A 12,607-nucleotide genomic window follows, 5' to 3' on the forward strand; every position below is an offset into this window, starting at 1 on the left:
AGTTTTACAGGTGACGTCATTTAAACATTTACCCTCGGCCTTCCCCTATAGCAATTCTTTTACTCCACCTCTTCCCCTTATCCTAATTATTGAGGCCCTCCTTTGTCCACTTCTAACCGCCGAGGGACAAGCGTCTAACCAAAGAATATTTAAGTCTCTATATTTTTGTACAACAAAAAAATATTATATTTATCACATCATAATATTTGTAAAATTTTATCTTTCGAAACAAGAAAAAAAGATAGCATTTAATGATTACGATTTAATTGTATCAAGTTGATAAAACTAAAAGAATAAAAAACAGTTATTTTAAAGATGATTATTAAATTAAATCAAATCCTTCATTTGTACATAATTTAAAGATATTGTCATTTGATAATTATTTTTCCCTTTTAAGTCACTTCAGACACTAAATATATCTCGTCTTTGCTAGGCCACTTAATAACTCACCCTTTTAGAGAGGACATCCCCATACAAGATTTATTCTTTATTAATATTTATTACATATAGGCGTGTATTTTACTACAAGCCTAAGACCAAGTTAAATGATTTTGATTAACTAATGATACCAACGGTGCCAGATGTACACATTTTGTGCGTAATGTACGCATTTTTAACTTTTGGAAAATGGACTTTTATAAGTAATGTACACATTATCAAGTGAATGTACGCCCCCTCATCCCTCTTCCCTTTTCTCTTTCCCCCTTCCCTTTTTCCTTCCCCTCCCCCACAAATGTACACATCAAAGGCCCAATGTACACATTTTTTGTACACATTGATCTAAAAAATATCTGGCAACTATGAATGATACCCACCTTTTAAAGGGGCGAAACCAAATATCTTATATTGCTATTGATAGACACACTGAAGCATTCTGTTAATTTTATATCTTTACTAGCGGCTTCGCCCCTAGCCTCTAGGGGCTTTGCCCCAAGAGGTTTGATCAACTTAATTTTTCGTAAAAAAAAAAATTTTTATTTTTTTTTTGGGGGGGGTATTTTTATTTTTTTTTTGGGGGGGGTTGGGAGTGTCCCACCCCCCAAGAAAATAGCTTAAAACCATCACAGGACCAGTAGGTATATTCCCTGAAGAGTAGAGCCCAATCGGTTCAGTAGTTACTGAGAGCTTAAGCTTCAGACAGACGGACAGACATCGTTCTACTTTGTATTATCCTACTAGCGGCTACGCCCCTAGAGGCCTCTAAGGACACCTTAGGTAATGGGGAGTAAAAATAGTAGACCCTTCACTTTCAATTTTTAGGTTTAAAAATGAAATTTTTTTTTGGAGGGATTATTTTCTCTAGGGGGCTATTTCTCTTCGGATGGTGGAGATAACCTCCCCCAAAATAGTTAAAACCTTCTCTGGACCTAAAAGAAGCTTCATTGTAAAGGAGAACCATATCGGTTCAGCGGTTAGCGAGATCCTTCGCTACAGACAAAAAAAAAGCTTACTACTTTATATAATCTATAATACAAAGTAGAACGATGTCTGTCCGTCTGTCTGTCCGTCTGTCCGTCTGTCCGTCTGAAGCTTAAGATCTCAGTAACCACTGAACCGATCGGATTCTACTCTTCAGGGTATATACCTATTGGTCCTGCGGTGGTTTTAAGCTATTTTCTTGGGGGGTGGGACACCCCCAACCCCCCCAAAAATGAAAATTTACCCCCCCAAAAAAAATACTCCTGGTGCTGCTGGTGCAGCTGGTGGTGCTGGTGCTGGTGGTGCTGGTGCAGAAAATTATTTTTTTTTTTGGGGCAAAGCCCCTAGAGGCTAGGGGCGAAGCCGCTAGTAGGATTATATAAAGTAGTAAGCTTTTTTTGTCTGTATCGAAGGATCTCGCTAACCGCTGAACCGATTGGGTTCTCCTTAACAGGGTAGCTTCTCATAGGTCCCGGGAAGGTTTATAACTGTTTTGGGGGAGGGTACCACGGCCCTCCCAAGAGAAATCGCCCTTAGAAAAAATCCCAAACTCCCAAAAAATTTACTTTTTCTTTTGAAATCTAAAATAAGAATTTGGGTTATCAAATTCGATTCCCCTCTCCTCAAGTGCCCCTAGAGGCCTCTAGGGGCGTAGCCGCTAGTAGATAATAAAGTAACAGGATTTTTGTTTCTGTGTGTTTGTCTGTATGTTTGTACCAAAGGATCTCGCTAACCGCTGAACCGATCGGGTTCTCCTTAACAGGGTAGCTTCTCATAGGTCCCGGGAAGGTTTATAACTATTTCAATAGTTAACCTCAAGTGCCCCTAGAGGCATCTAGAGGCGTAGCCGCTAGTATTACGATTCAGTAATTGGAGCTCTAGAAAAGTTGTTTTCAATCTCAAGACAAAGAATTAATATGTTGGTCAAAATAAAAGCTTTTTCCTATAATTTAGTGGCATAAGCCCTAAAAAAAATATAAAACCTCTTTTCCTTTTTACTCTATCCAAATTCTTATAGCAGTGAAAAAGGAGATTAACAATAATCTAGCCAATAGATTGACGGCATATTTGTACAGACCAATGAATGCGTTTGTTTATGTTTATGTATTTTCCCTTCTAATTTACTTTAGTCCGCTTTTATAGATTATCTGTTATCTCTTAGCAGCTTAGATAAACGTTAAGTGATTAGAAAAGTTTCTAAATATACATTAGATCTTTTATCACAATCGTTTACAATTTGTTGAGCAGGTTTTAGGCTATTTTCACATTTTTCTCCATATCTTCAGTGTTTATGGTCCGATCTTCAAAATTTTTTCAGTTACAGATATCAAAATTAAATTTCCCGTCGTTAAAAGGAACAACCATGAAGGCCAGACTGCCTTTTCAGCAGCTTTTAGGCTATTTTTATATTTTTAACATTTTTCTCCATATCTTCAGTGTTTATGGTCCGATTTTCAAATTTTTTTCAGTTATAGATATTAAAATTAAATTTTCCGTCTTTTAAAGAAAACAACCATGACGGCCAGACTGCCTTTTTAGCAGGTTTTAGGCTGTTTTTTATATATTTAACATTTATCACCATATCTTCAGTGTTTATAGTCCAATTTTCAAAATTTTTCAGTTATTTCAAAATTAAATTTCCCGTCTTTTAAACAAAATAACCATGACGGACAGACTGCCTTTTTAACAGGTTTTAGGCTATTTTTATATATTTAACACTTTTTTCCATATCTTCAGTGTATATGGTCCAATTTTCCAAATTTTTTAAGTTAAGGATTTAAAAATTAAAATTTTTGTCGTTTTAATAAAACAACCATGACGGCCAGACTGCCTTTTATCAGGTTTTTGGCTATTTTTATATGTTTTACATATTTCCCCATATCTTAATTTATTTTGATGCAATTTTCAAACTTTTATGGGATATCTGTATCAAAATAATTTTTCCTATTGTTATGAGCATCTTTAATATAATTTACTTTGACCATCGTCATCATGCAAAATAAAACAAGGTTTCATGTTTATTTTTTTCAATAAATCTATTCTTTATTTTAGTAAAAACCTTTTAAATCTACGTATTCCAATCGACGATTTTTTGTGCTTCGCTACTTATGAATGTTGTCATCCTTCTTTAATTACTTTATCCTAGTTTATATTTAAAGAACAAAAACTGTTTTTTTTAGATAAAATATTTGCCTTTATATATTTTTGTTTTTCTAAATATCATAATGGTGCATGCGCTGATAGGTATAATGTTGCCGAATGTTTCTTAATGGGGTTATAACATAAGAATAAAGATTAAATATTATTAAGATTCAAGCGTTTATAGCTTATATTTAAAAATATATTATTACAAAGTTTTAAATAACAATTTAGTTAAGAAAATAACAAAATGAACTAAAGGGGACTATCCACAAACTAGAGCACGTGATTTTAAGTACCTTCCAGCATTGATCCTAAGTATTTTCTTTCAGAATATAATAGGTCACCACTAATCAATAATATATTGACAAGAAAATTTATGTTTCACCATGTTTTTTAGGTATTTTGATTGATTTTGAAACCTTATAGTAATGTGATACATGTGGTAAATCTTTTATTCAAAAACTTGACTTGTACAGACACATATTTGGACTACGACATGGGTACAGTATAAATGAATTTCAAAATATATTAGTTTATAATACATACGTTTTACTTCTATGTACAAGAAAATTTATCCATATTAGCATTAACTTAAACACACATATGAGAAATACAGTGTGACTCTCAAAAAAGTATTTTTTAGCAACTGCAGCCCTTATTTCTCAATGAATTATTAAAAAATAAATATGTCCTTGTTCTCTATAGATTTCCACATAAGTAGATATAAAAATTTTTATTTTTACCTCCATTAACACCGGAGATTTTTAGAGTTAAAGTTTTGAAAAAGTGACTGAGGAAAAAGTAACTTTTAACATGAAACAACTTTTTTAGCAAAATTAAGGTAGAAGTCCTTTTATTTTTGTTACTAGCAGAAACTTTATACAAAAAGGAAATAAAAAATTTAGGCTTTGAGTAATAAGCATTTTTTTACACATATTTTTTGAGTCTTTTTAGTTTCATGATATTTTGAAAAACTTACTTATTAGGCAAATTTGTTTTAGATTAAAAAACCAAATAAATCTTTATGAATATAGCAGGAAAATTGTTTTTGTTTCATAATCCTAACTTTAATAACAAAAAAGTTAAAAAACTTAAAGGGCGAATATAGGTTCGATATGATATGAGCTTATATCAAAGGTGCCATTACATACTTTTAGAATATCTATGCCAAATTTAAAAATTCAAAAAAATCCTTAAGTAGATTTTGCAATTTTCTGTTTCAATTGAACATATAATAAATGAGATTGCCGACAAAATTGTTTATTTTAGCCCTTTACAAGACTTTTTTTTGACTATTTTGCTTAAGTTTGATTGACTATTACATTGGCACGCACCTTAAAAGTTAATTTAAATGTTTATTATTTTAGATTATATACTAGTTTATTTAATTTTTTAAAAAGCATAAAAATAATTTGCATAGAAGGGCGTCAGGAGTATTGACAGGGTAAATAATACGTCTTAAAGTTTATTTTCTGTAAAGAGATCTTTGATTAATTCATGATGATATAAACAACCCTTGTGTACGCATTTTCAACACACACACACACACGGCCACAAAAAAACAGGGATTTGAAATCATTCTTCCTCCAAGAAAATTTATCGATTATTTTTTTTTACTTTTTACATTATTTGATATTTTTTTTTAACTTTTAAATAATTTACTTTATGAAGGTAGAAGGAGGGTATATTTACCCCTGATTAATTGGTTTCCACGTTATTACAACTATCATTTAACGAAAGCTTTTTAATTCAACCTTGCCACGAAGCCCTGTGTGATGCTAGGGTGTTTGAGTTCTTAGGGAACCACACTAATTACAAAATATTTTCTTCGAGATTGACGGGTTTTAAGCTATAAACAGACTTATACAATTGAATATGTCAATATTTTTAAGTTATTTATAATCTATGGAATTGCACCTTTGATATAAGCTCATATCATATCAAACCTATATTTGCCCTTTAATTAACCCCCTATTAAATGATTGAGATGTCAGAAAAGGGGGCGGAGCAACTGTCATAAATAATCCTTTTCATAAATAAGGGTAAGTAAATAACCTAAAATTTGCAAATAATTCATTCAGTAGTATTTTCTGCCATATAAAATTGATATATTTTGGTGGAATAAAAAAGAAATAATTAATTAACTTGTTTTCCTTTGTGTATTATTATTCAGTTGCCAGAAAAACATAATATAACCATCCAAAAATTATGAGAAACAAAAAAAAATTCTTTTTCTTGGTCACTTTTTCAAAACTTTAGCTCTAAAAATCTCTGGAGTTAAAGGAGTTAAAATTAAAATTTTTATATCTACTCAAAGGACGCCTGCAAGAAATACCATGCTTTAACTGCTAAAAGACTGCCACAAGTAGACCCAATACCCCAAATTTAAAGCCTTCAGCTTCAATAACAAAAAAGTTCTAGGCATTTCAAAATAGCATTTTATGTAGGTTCCATCGGGATTCCTCCCACATGGGATTCCTCCCACGGGATTCCTCCCAATCGGGATACCTCCCACACGGGATTCCACCCACACGGGTTTCCTCCCAAACAGGATACCTCCCACGGTATTCCTCCCACACGGGATCCCTCCCATGGTATTACTCCAAAACGGGATACCTTCCACGGTATTCCTCCCACACGTAATCCCTCGCACGGGATTCCTCCCAAATGGGATACCTCCCACAGTATTTCTCCCACACAGGATCCCTCCCACGGTATTCCTCTTACACAGGATCCCTCCCACGGTATTTCTCCCACACAGGATCCCTCCCATGGAATTCCTCCCACATAGGATACCTCCCACGGTATTCCTCCCACACAGGATACCTCCCACGGGATTCCTCTTACACAGTATACCTCCCATGGGATTCCTGCCAAACAGGATACCTCCCACAGTATTCCTCCCACATGGGACTCCTCCTAAAAATGTTTCAATTTTTAACAATTTTCAATTTTTCAGGGTGGGGTGACCTTCCACACTCCTGTAAAAAAAAAATTTTTAAATATTTTTAGGAGGGGGGTGACCTTTCACATCCCCCTAAAAAATTTTTTCTTTCATTTTCAAATTTTTGGGGTTGGGGTGACCTCCCACACCTTCATAAAATTTTTTTTTTTCCATTTTCAATTTTGTTGAGGGTGGGGTAACCTCCCACACCCCCAAAAAAATTTTTATTTAAATTTTTTTTTTTTCATTTTAAAATTTTTAGGGGTGGGGTGACCTACCCTCCTAAAAAATTTGTTTTCTTTTATTTTCAAATTTTTGGGGTTGGGGTGACCTCCCAAACCTCCATAAAATTTTTTTCAAAATTTTTTTTTTCATTTTCAGATTTTCGGGGGTGGGATGACTTTCCTCACCCAACTAAAAAAAAATTTTTTTCAAATTTTTTTTTTCAAATTTCAATTTTGTTGAGAGTGGGGTGACCTCACACACCCCAAAAAAAATTTTTTTTTTAATTTTTTCTTTCATTTTTAGAAAAGAAAAAAAAATTTTAAAAATAATTTTTAGGGGGGTGTGGAAGGAGGAATTCCTTAAGGGATCCTGTGTGGGAGGAATACCGTGGGAGAGATCCTGTGTGGGAGGAATACCGTGGGAGGGATCCTGTGTGGGAGGAATACCGTGGGAGGTATCCTGTTTGGGAGGAATCCCATGGGAGGGATTTTGTGTGGAAGGAATCCAGTGGGAGGTATCCCATGTGGGAGGAATACCGTGGGAGGGATCCCGAGTGGGAGGAATACCATGGGAGGTATTCCATTTGGGAGGCATCCCATGGGAGAGATCCCGTGTGGGAGGAATACCGTGGGAGGTATCCCATTTGGGTGGAATCCCGTGGGAGGGATCCAAGTTGGGAGGAATCCATTGTGGGAGGAGTCCTGTGTGGGAGGAATACCGTGGGAGGGATCCTGTTGGGATGAATCTAGTGGGAGGAATCCAGTGTGGGAGGAGTCCCGTGTGGGAGGAATACCGTGGAAGGGATCCCATTGGGAGGAATCCAGTAGGAGGAATCCCATGGGGAGGAATCCCGTGTGTTGTGTAAAAAAAATGACATGAGCAAATTTTGTTCAGCAAATTTTGATAACCCATTTGACGATAAATGTCTGTCGTCTGTAAAGGGTATTTTTTTGTTTATGAGTACAAAAAAGTATTATTTTTAAATTTAAAAAATAGGGTATATAGGGTAAATTACGTAGTTTTACTTTTTGTTCATTTTATTCAATAATTTTTACAAATATAGTAAAATAAAAACTGGTTCTTTATCACAACAAAGTGTCTATCAATTCTGATTGGTGTCAAATCATCAGACATTATTTGTAGTCGTTTGAAATCTTTGGAATCAGAAGGTCATATTTTTTTAGCGTATTTTTAGCTAAATTTCGGCCAATATAGTATAAAGATTTCTACTACCATAAAAGTGAATTTTAAAAAGGTGTATAACTTAATATTTGATATATTGTTATAGCTAATAAATGTTATAGCTTAAATTGTTATACCTTAAATCGTTATACTTTCATAATTTTAATTGTTATATCGTGATTTCGTTAAAGCGCTATAATTTTTTATCGTTGTGTCCTTATAACATTAAATCCTTTTATTTTATTTCATACTTTTAATTGTTACATTGTGATTTTGTTAAAGCGCTGTAACTTTTAAATTGTTGGAACCACTGTTTGTTAAAACCATTTGTTAAAACCGTTTGTTAAAACCGTTTGTTAAAACCGTTTGTTAAAACCGTTTATTAAAACCGTTTGTTAAAATCGTTTGTTAAAACCGTTTGTTAAAACCGTTTGTTAAACCCGTTTGTTAAAACCGTTTGTTAAAACCGTTTGTTAAAACCGTTTGTGAAAACCGTTTGTTAAAACCGTTTGTTAAAACCGTTTGTTAAAACCGTTTGTTAAAACCGTTTGTTAAAACCGTTTGTTAAAACCGTTTGTTAAAATCATTTGTTAAAACCGTTTGTTAAAACCGTTCATTTAAACCGTTTGTTTAAACCGTTTGTTAAAACAGTTCGTTTAAACCATTCGTTAAACCGTTTATCTTTTTAAAAAAAAGATTTTTAAACCGTTTATCTTTTTAAAAAAAAACATTTATCATTAAAAAACCGTTGATCAATAAGAACCATTGATTAATAAAAAACCTTTTATTGTTTAAAACACCGTTAAGCGTAAAAAAAAATGTTATCGTTAAAAAACCACATATAAAAAAATCTGTGGAAAATTTATTAAATGTTTCTTTAATATTTTTAGGTATTGGCTGATATTTTTATGAAATATTGAGATGTTTTATAAAAAATATTAGTTGATAATTGAATTTCTTTATACTCTTTATATTGCTTTAAAAAACCATAGTATATAATGGCGATTTCTTTGCTTTACCTTATACTATGAGCATAGTTTTGAGTATATCTAAATTTAATGAAATTGTATAAAGAATATTAAATTCATCATCAATTGTTGATTAATTTAGTATTTTAACACTAATCTTTTGTTGGATAATCTAGATAACATTCCATAGAAGAGATCCAGACAGAATGGCGACTTTGCCATCACTTTTGATTTTCTCTGGACACCTTTTTTTTCAGTTAGTTGGGATAGCCCAATTAAGTTTTTCAACCATTTGTTTTGAGAGCAGCTAAACCGCAACTGATTTATTCCACCACAGTATTTCAATATTAGTTAATATTGCTATTTAATTTCCTTAAACTTGTAAAATAAATATTATTTTTAAAATTTGTTTGTTTTCTTTATTAAATTTTAACATTGTAATAGTTCAACAAAAACAGGCTTAAAACCACCCAAATTTTTTTGCAACACCGTGACTACCTTTTATGTACAATGAAATTTTTGAAAGTTTTACAATGCTTATAAAAGAAAAAACAATATTAAATTACGTCGCCTAGACACAAAATTATAACCTTATCTTTGTCAGAAACTTAGATTGCCGGTAACTGATTGCATTTTTACAAAAAAAACACCACATTTTATAGTCAAAATCTATGAAAAAAATTTGATTTAAATTGCATTTTTAAACGATAATCATAGTGGAAACAAAGAGGGAAACTAATACAATCTCAGCTGTGATTGGTTGTTAAGCTGATTCAGCCTTCTGATTGGCTACAGTACACTTGGTACAACACAAGTTAAACTTATTTTTTTTTAATGATTTTGACTATAAAAATGGGTATTTTTATTGTAAAAATATAATTAGTTACTGGAAACCTAAATTTATGACAAAAATAGGCTTATAATTTTGTTTCTAGGCTACGTAGTTTAATTTCAAAGTTTTCAACATGAGCATTGCAATTCTTTCAAAATTTTCATTGTACATAAAATGTCATTTTAAAATGCCTAGAACTTTTTTGTTATAGAAGCTGAATTTGGGTTAAATATTCTTAATCTGCTGAAGATTTCCTATGTCCTTTTGAATTCCCCCCAAAAGTTAATCTGGGGCTTAATTCAAAATTAGGCTCTGCAGTCTGATTCTACTGGTGTCATAGTTTATTTTTGATATACCTTTTAAGAATAGGTTAAAAACAGTTTAACCTATTTTTATTACAGTTTTATTAAGTTATTACAAAAATATACTCTGGCACCTGTAGAATCATACTGCAGAGCTAAAAATATAAATAGGTCCCCAAATAACTTTTTTGGAGATATTAAATTTTTTTTTTATAGAATGAGAAAGTTATTACAGATAGTAAGGGTTTTTTATTGTGGGGTAAAATTCTCAGCTTCTAGAGCGTTTTCTTTATAATTATTGATTTCATTCATCAAAACTCACTAAAAATCAATTCTTAATTATCAAAGAATTAATATAAGTATGTCAAATATTTATTTTGGAAATAATTCACAAGGGCTGTTTTTTTTATAATTATCATGTTTTAAACATATAATGAAGAAAAACGCTTTTAATTTCAAAAAAAAACCTAATTATCTTTTCTGCTAATATTGGCAATCTTTAAAATTCTAGCTGAAGAAGAAACACAATGTCGCTTAGATGAACCTTGCAAGAAATATACTGCTTTAACTGCTGAAAGACTGCCACAAGTAGACCATATACCCCAAATTTGAAGCCTCTAGCTTCAATAACAAAAAAGATATATACGTTTCAAAATGATATTTCTAGTACAAAGAAAATTTTGAAAGTTTTTCATTGCTTATAATAGAATTTTTATTATTAACCCTTACAGATCGGGCCCCAATTCCCACCTTAATAGATTACTTTTTCTGATCATCACTAAAAAACAGCAAATAACGGAAACCGCCATTTTCAACAGTAAAACGGCAGTTGGCGGTGCCAATTAATATTTTTATTTGTTTATTGTTGCTCAAAGATTTACCAAAAAAATTATAGGTATCTAGCTGTAATAGAAGCCACGATATTCATGATATATGTCTGTAGTAAAAGCCAGACAAAAATCGGTCATAAAGTCGGTCAGGGAGCAGTCAAATGGTCATAACACCATTTTTCTCAGAAGGTCATTGATATTTAAGTATTCACCAAAAAAGTTTAGGTTTCTACCTTATACACAGAAGTCATAATGTAGAAATTAAGATTTATTTAGAATTTTTTCTAAAGGACCTAGGAAATCTTCCGCAAATCCTCCTAGAATCAATTATATGAAAGAAGTGTTACAACAATCTTGTGAAATTTTATTTAAAGATTTAATAAATTAAATTATTTTTTTGAAAAATAAGTTATTTTTATAGTTTTTTATAAAAAAAATTTAATCGGTTAATTTAGGAAAAATCCGCCTTAAGATGTAAAATGTCGTCTTTTTATTGAGAAAACTTATTCTAATCCGCCATAAGTGTCACCATTCTTTTTTATATAAATATTTCTATATTCTTATTATAGGAAAAAATGGTCAAATTTTATTTTGACCGTGCGTTAAAAGAATGTTTTATGTTTGTGATTGGTTTTTGTTTGATTTGTGGCCATAATAGTATTAGAATTTTGGCAACATTGACCCAATAAAATGATTCTTTTGATTGTATTGATTAATGCTTACTACACTTTTTCATAAAAGCGTTTGGGGAAAACTTAAGTAAAATTTTATTAGTTTTTGATGCTATTTAGGGTATTTTAGATCTAAAAACAATAAAATTGAGTATTTACCATATTTTCCTCTAAAGCACCTATACAAAAACGTTTGTAAGCCCATACTACAAGTGTCTGCATACAATAGAAGTCAAGAATAATAAAGGAATACTCTTTAAAAGGGTTTTAAAATACTTAAGCCTTAAATTACAAAATAACACATGGGAAATATTTAAAGGGTGATGTTGATGTCAAATAATTATTGTTAACTGCTGCAAAATTTTCAAGTTAAGAATATGGGTTATTATTGTTTAAGCCTTGGATTTGTTTTCATAGTGTTCTTCGTTTAAAACTTATTAAATCTATTGTGAAATAAAAAAAAACGAGTGTTAATGTATAATGTGTTTTGTAGATTTTGTTTAGTTGAAAACTTAATCGCAGTAAAAGAAATAATAGAAGATTAAAGTTTTAAATGTTTTTAAAATTATATTGAAAATTTTGATCTTCAAAATTAAAAAACTCTTCTAAGGCGGTATAGATCAAAAAATATCTAAAGCTTTTTTCAGATGGCGGAAAATTGTCTAATTGTGACGATTAAATTTTTTGTTTAAAAAAAACATACAAAAAAGCAAAATTTTAAAAATTCAACCTCATTTTAGAAATCTACATAAAAAATTTCTCAACTTTATTGTACAAACATACAAGCAGGGATAAGGGATAAGGGATTTGTAGAAGATTTCCTAGGTCCTTTGGTGCCACCTAACCGACTTTGACCGGACGCCACAACCAACACTGACCAGATATCCCTATAAGATCAACTCTTGCCAACGTATAATTACTAAACTTAAAAAGTCATGAAGTCACAACTCTCCATCTTACCTACAAAAAAAAATGACATTGAAAAAACTAGAGGGGGGGTCGACCCCCCCCCCCCCCCCAATCTGTAAGGGTTAAAATAAGTTGCCTAGAAAAAAAATTATAAGATTATTTTTGGCAGAAACTTAGGGTACC

The sequence above is a fragment of the Acartia tonsa genome, chromosome 2, assembly GCF_053477335.1.
Source record: "Acartia tonsa isolate MP-2025a chromosome 2, ASM5347733v1, whole genome shotgun sequence".
In the NCBI taxonomy this organism is placed as follows: Eukaryota; Metazoa; Arthropoda; class Copepoda; order Calanoida; family Acartiidae; genus Acartia; species Acartia tonsa.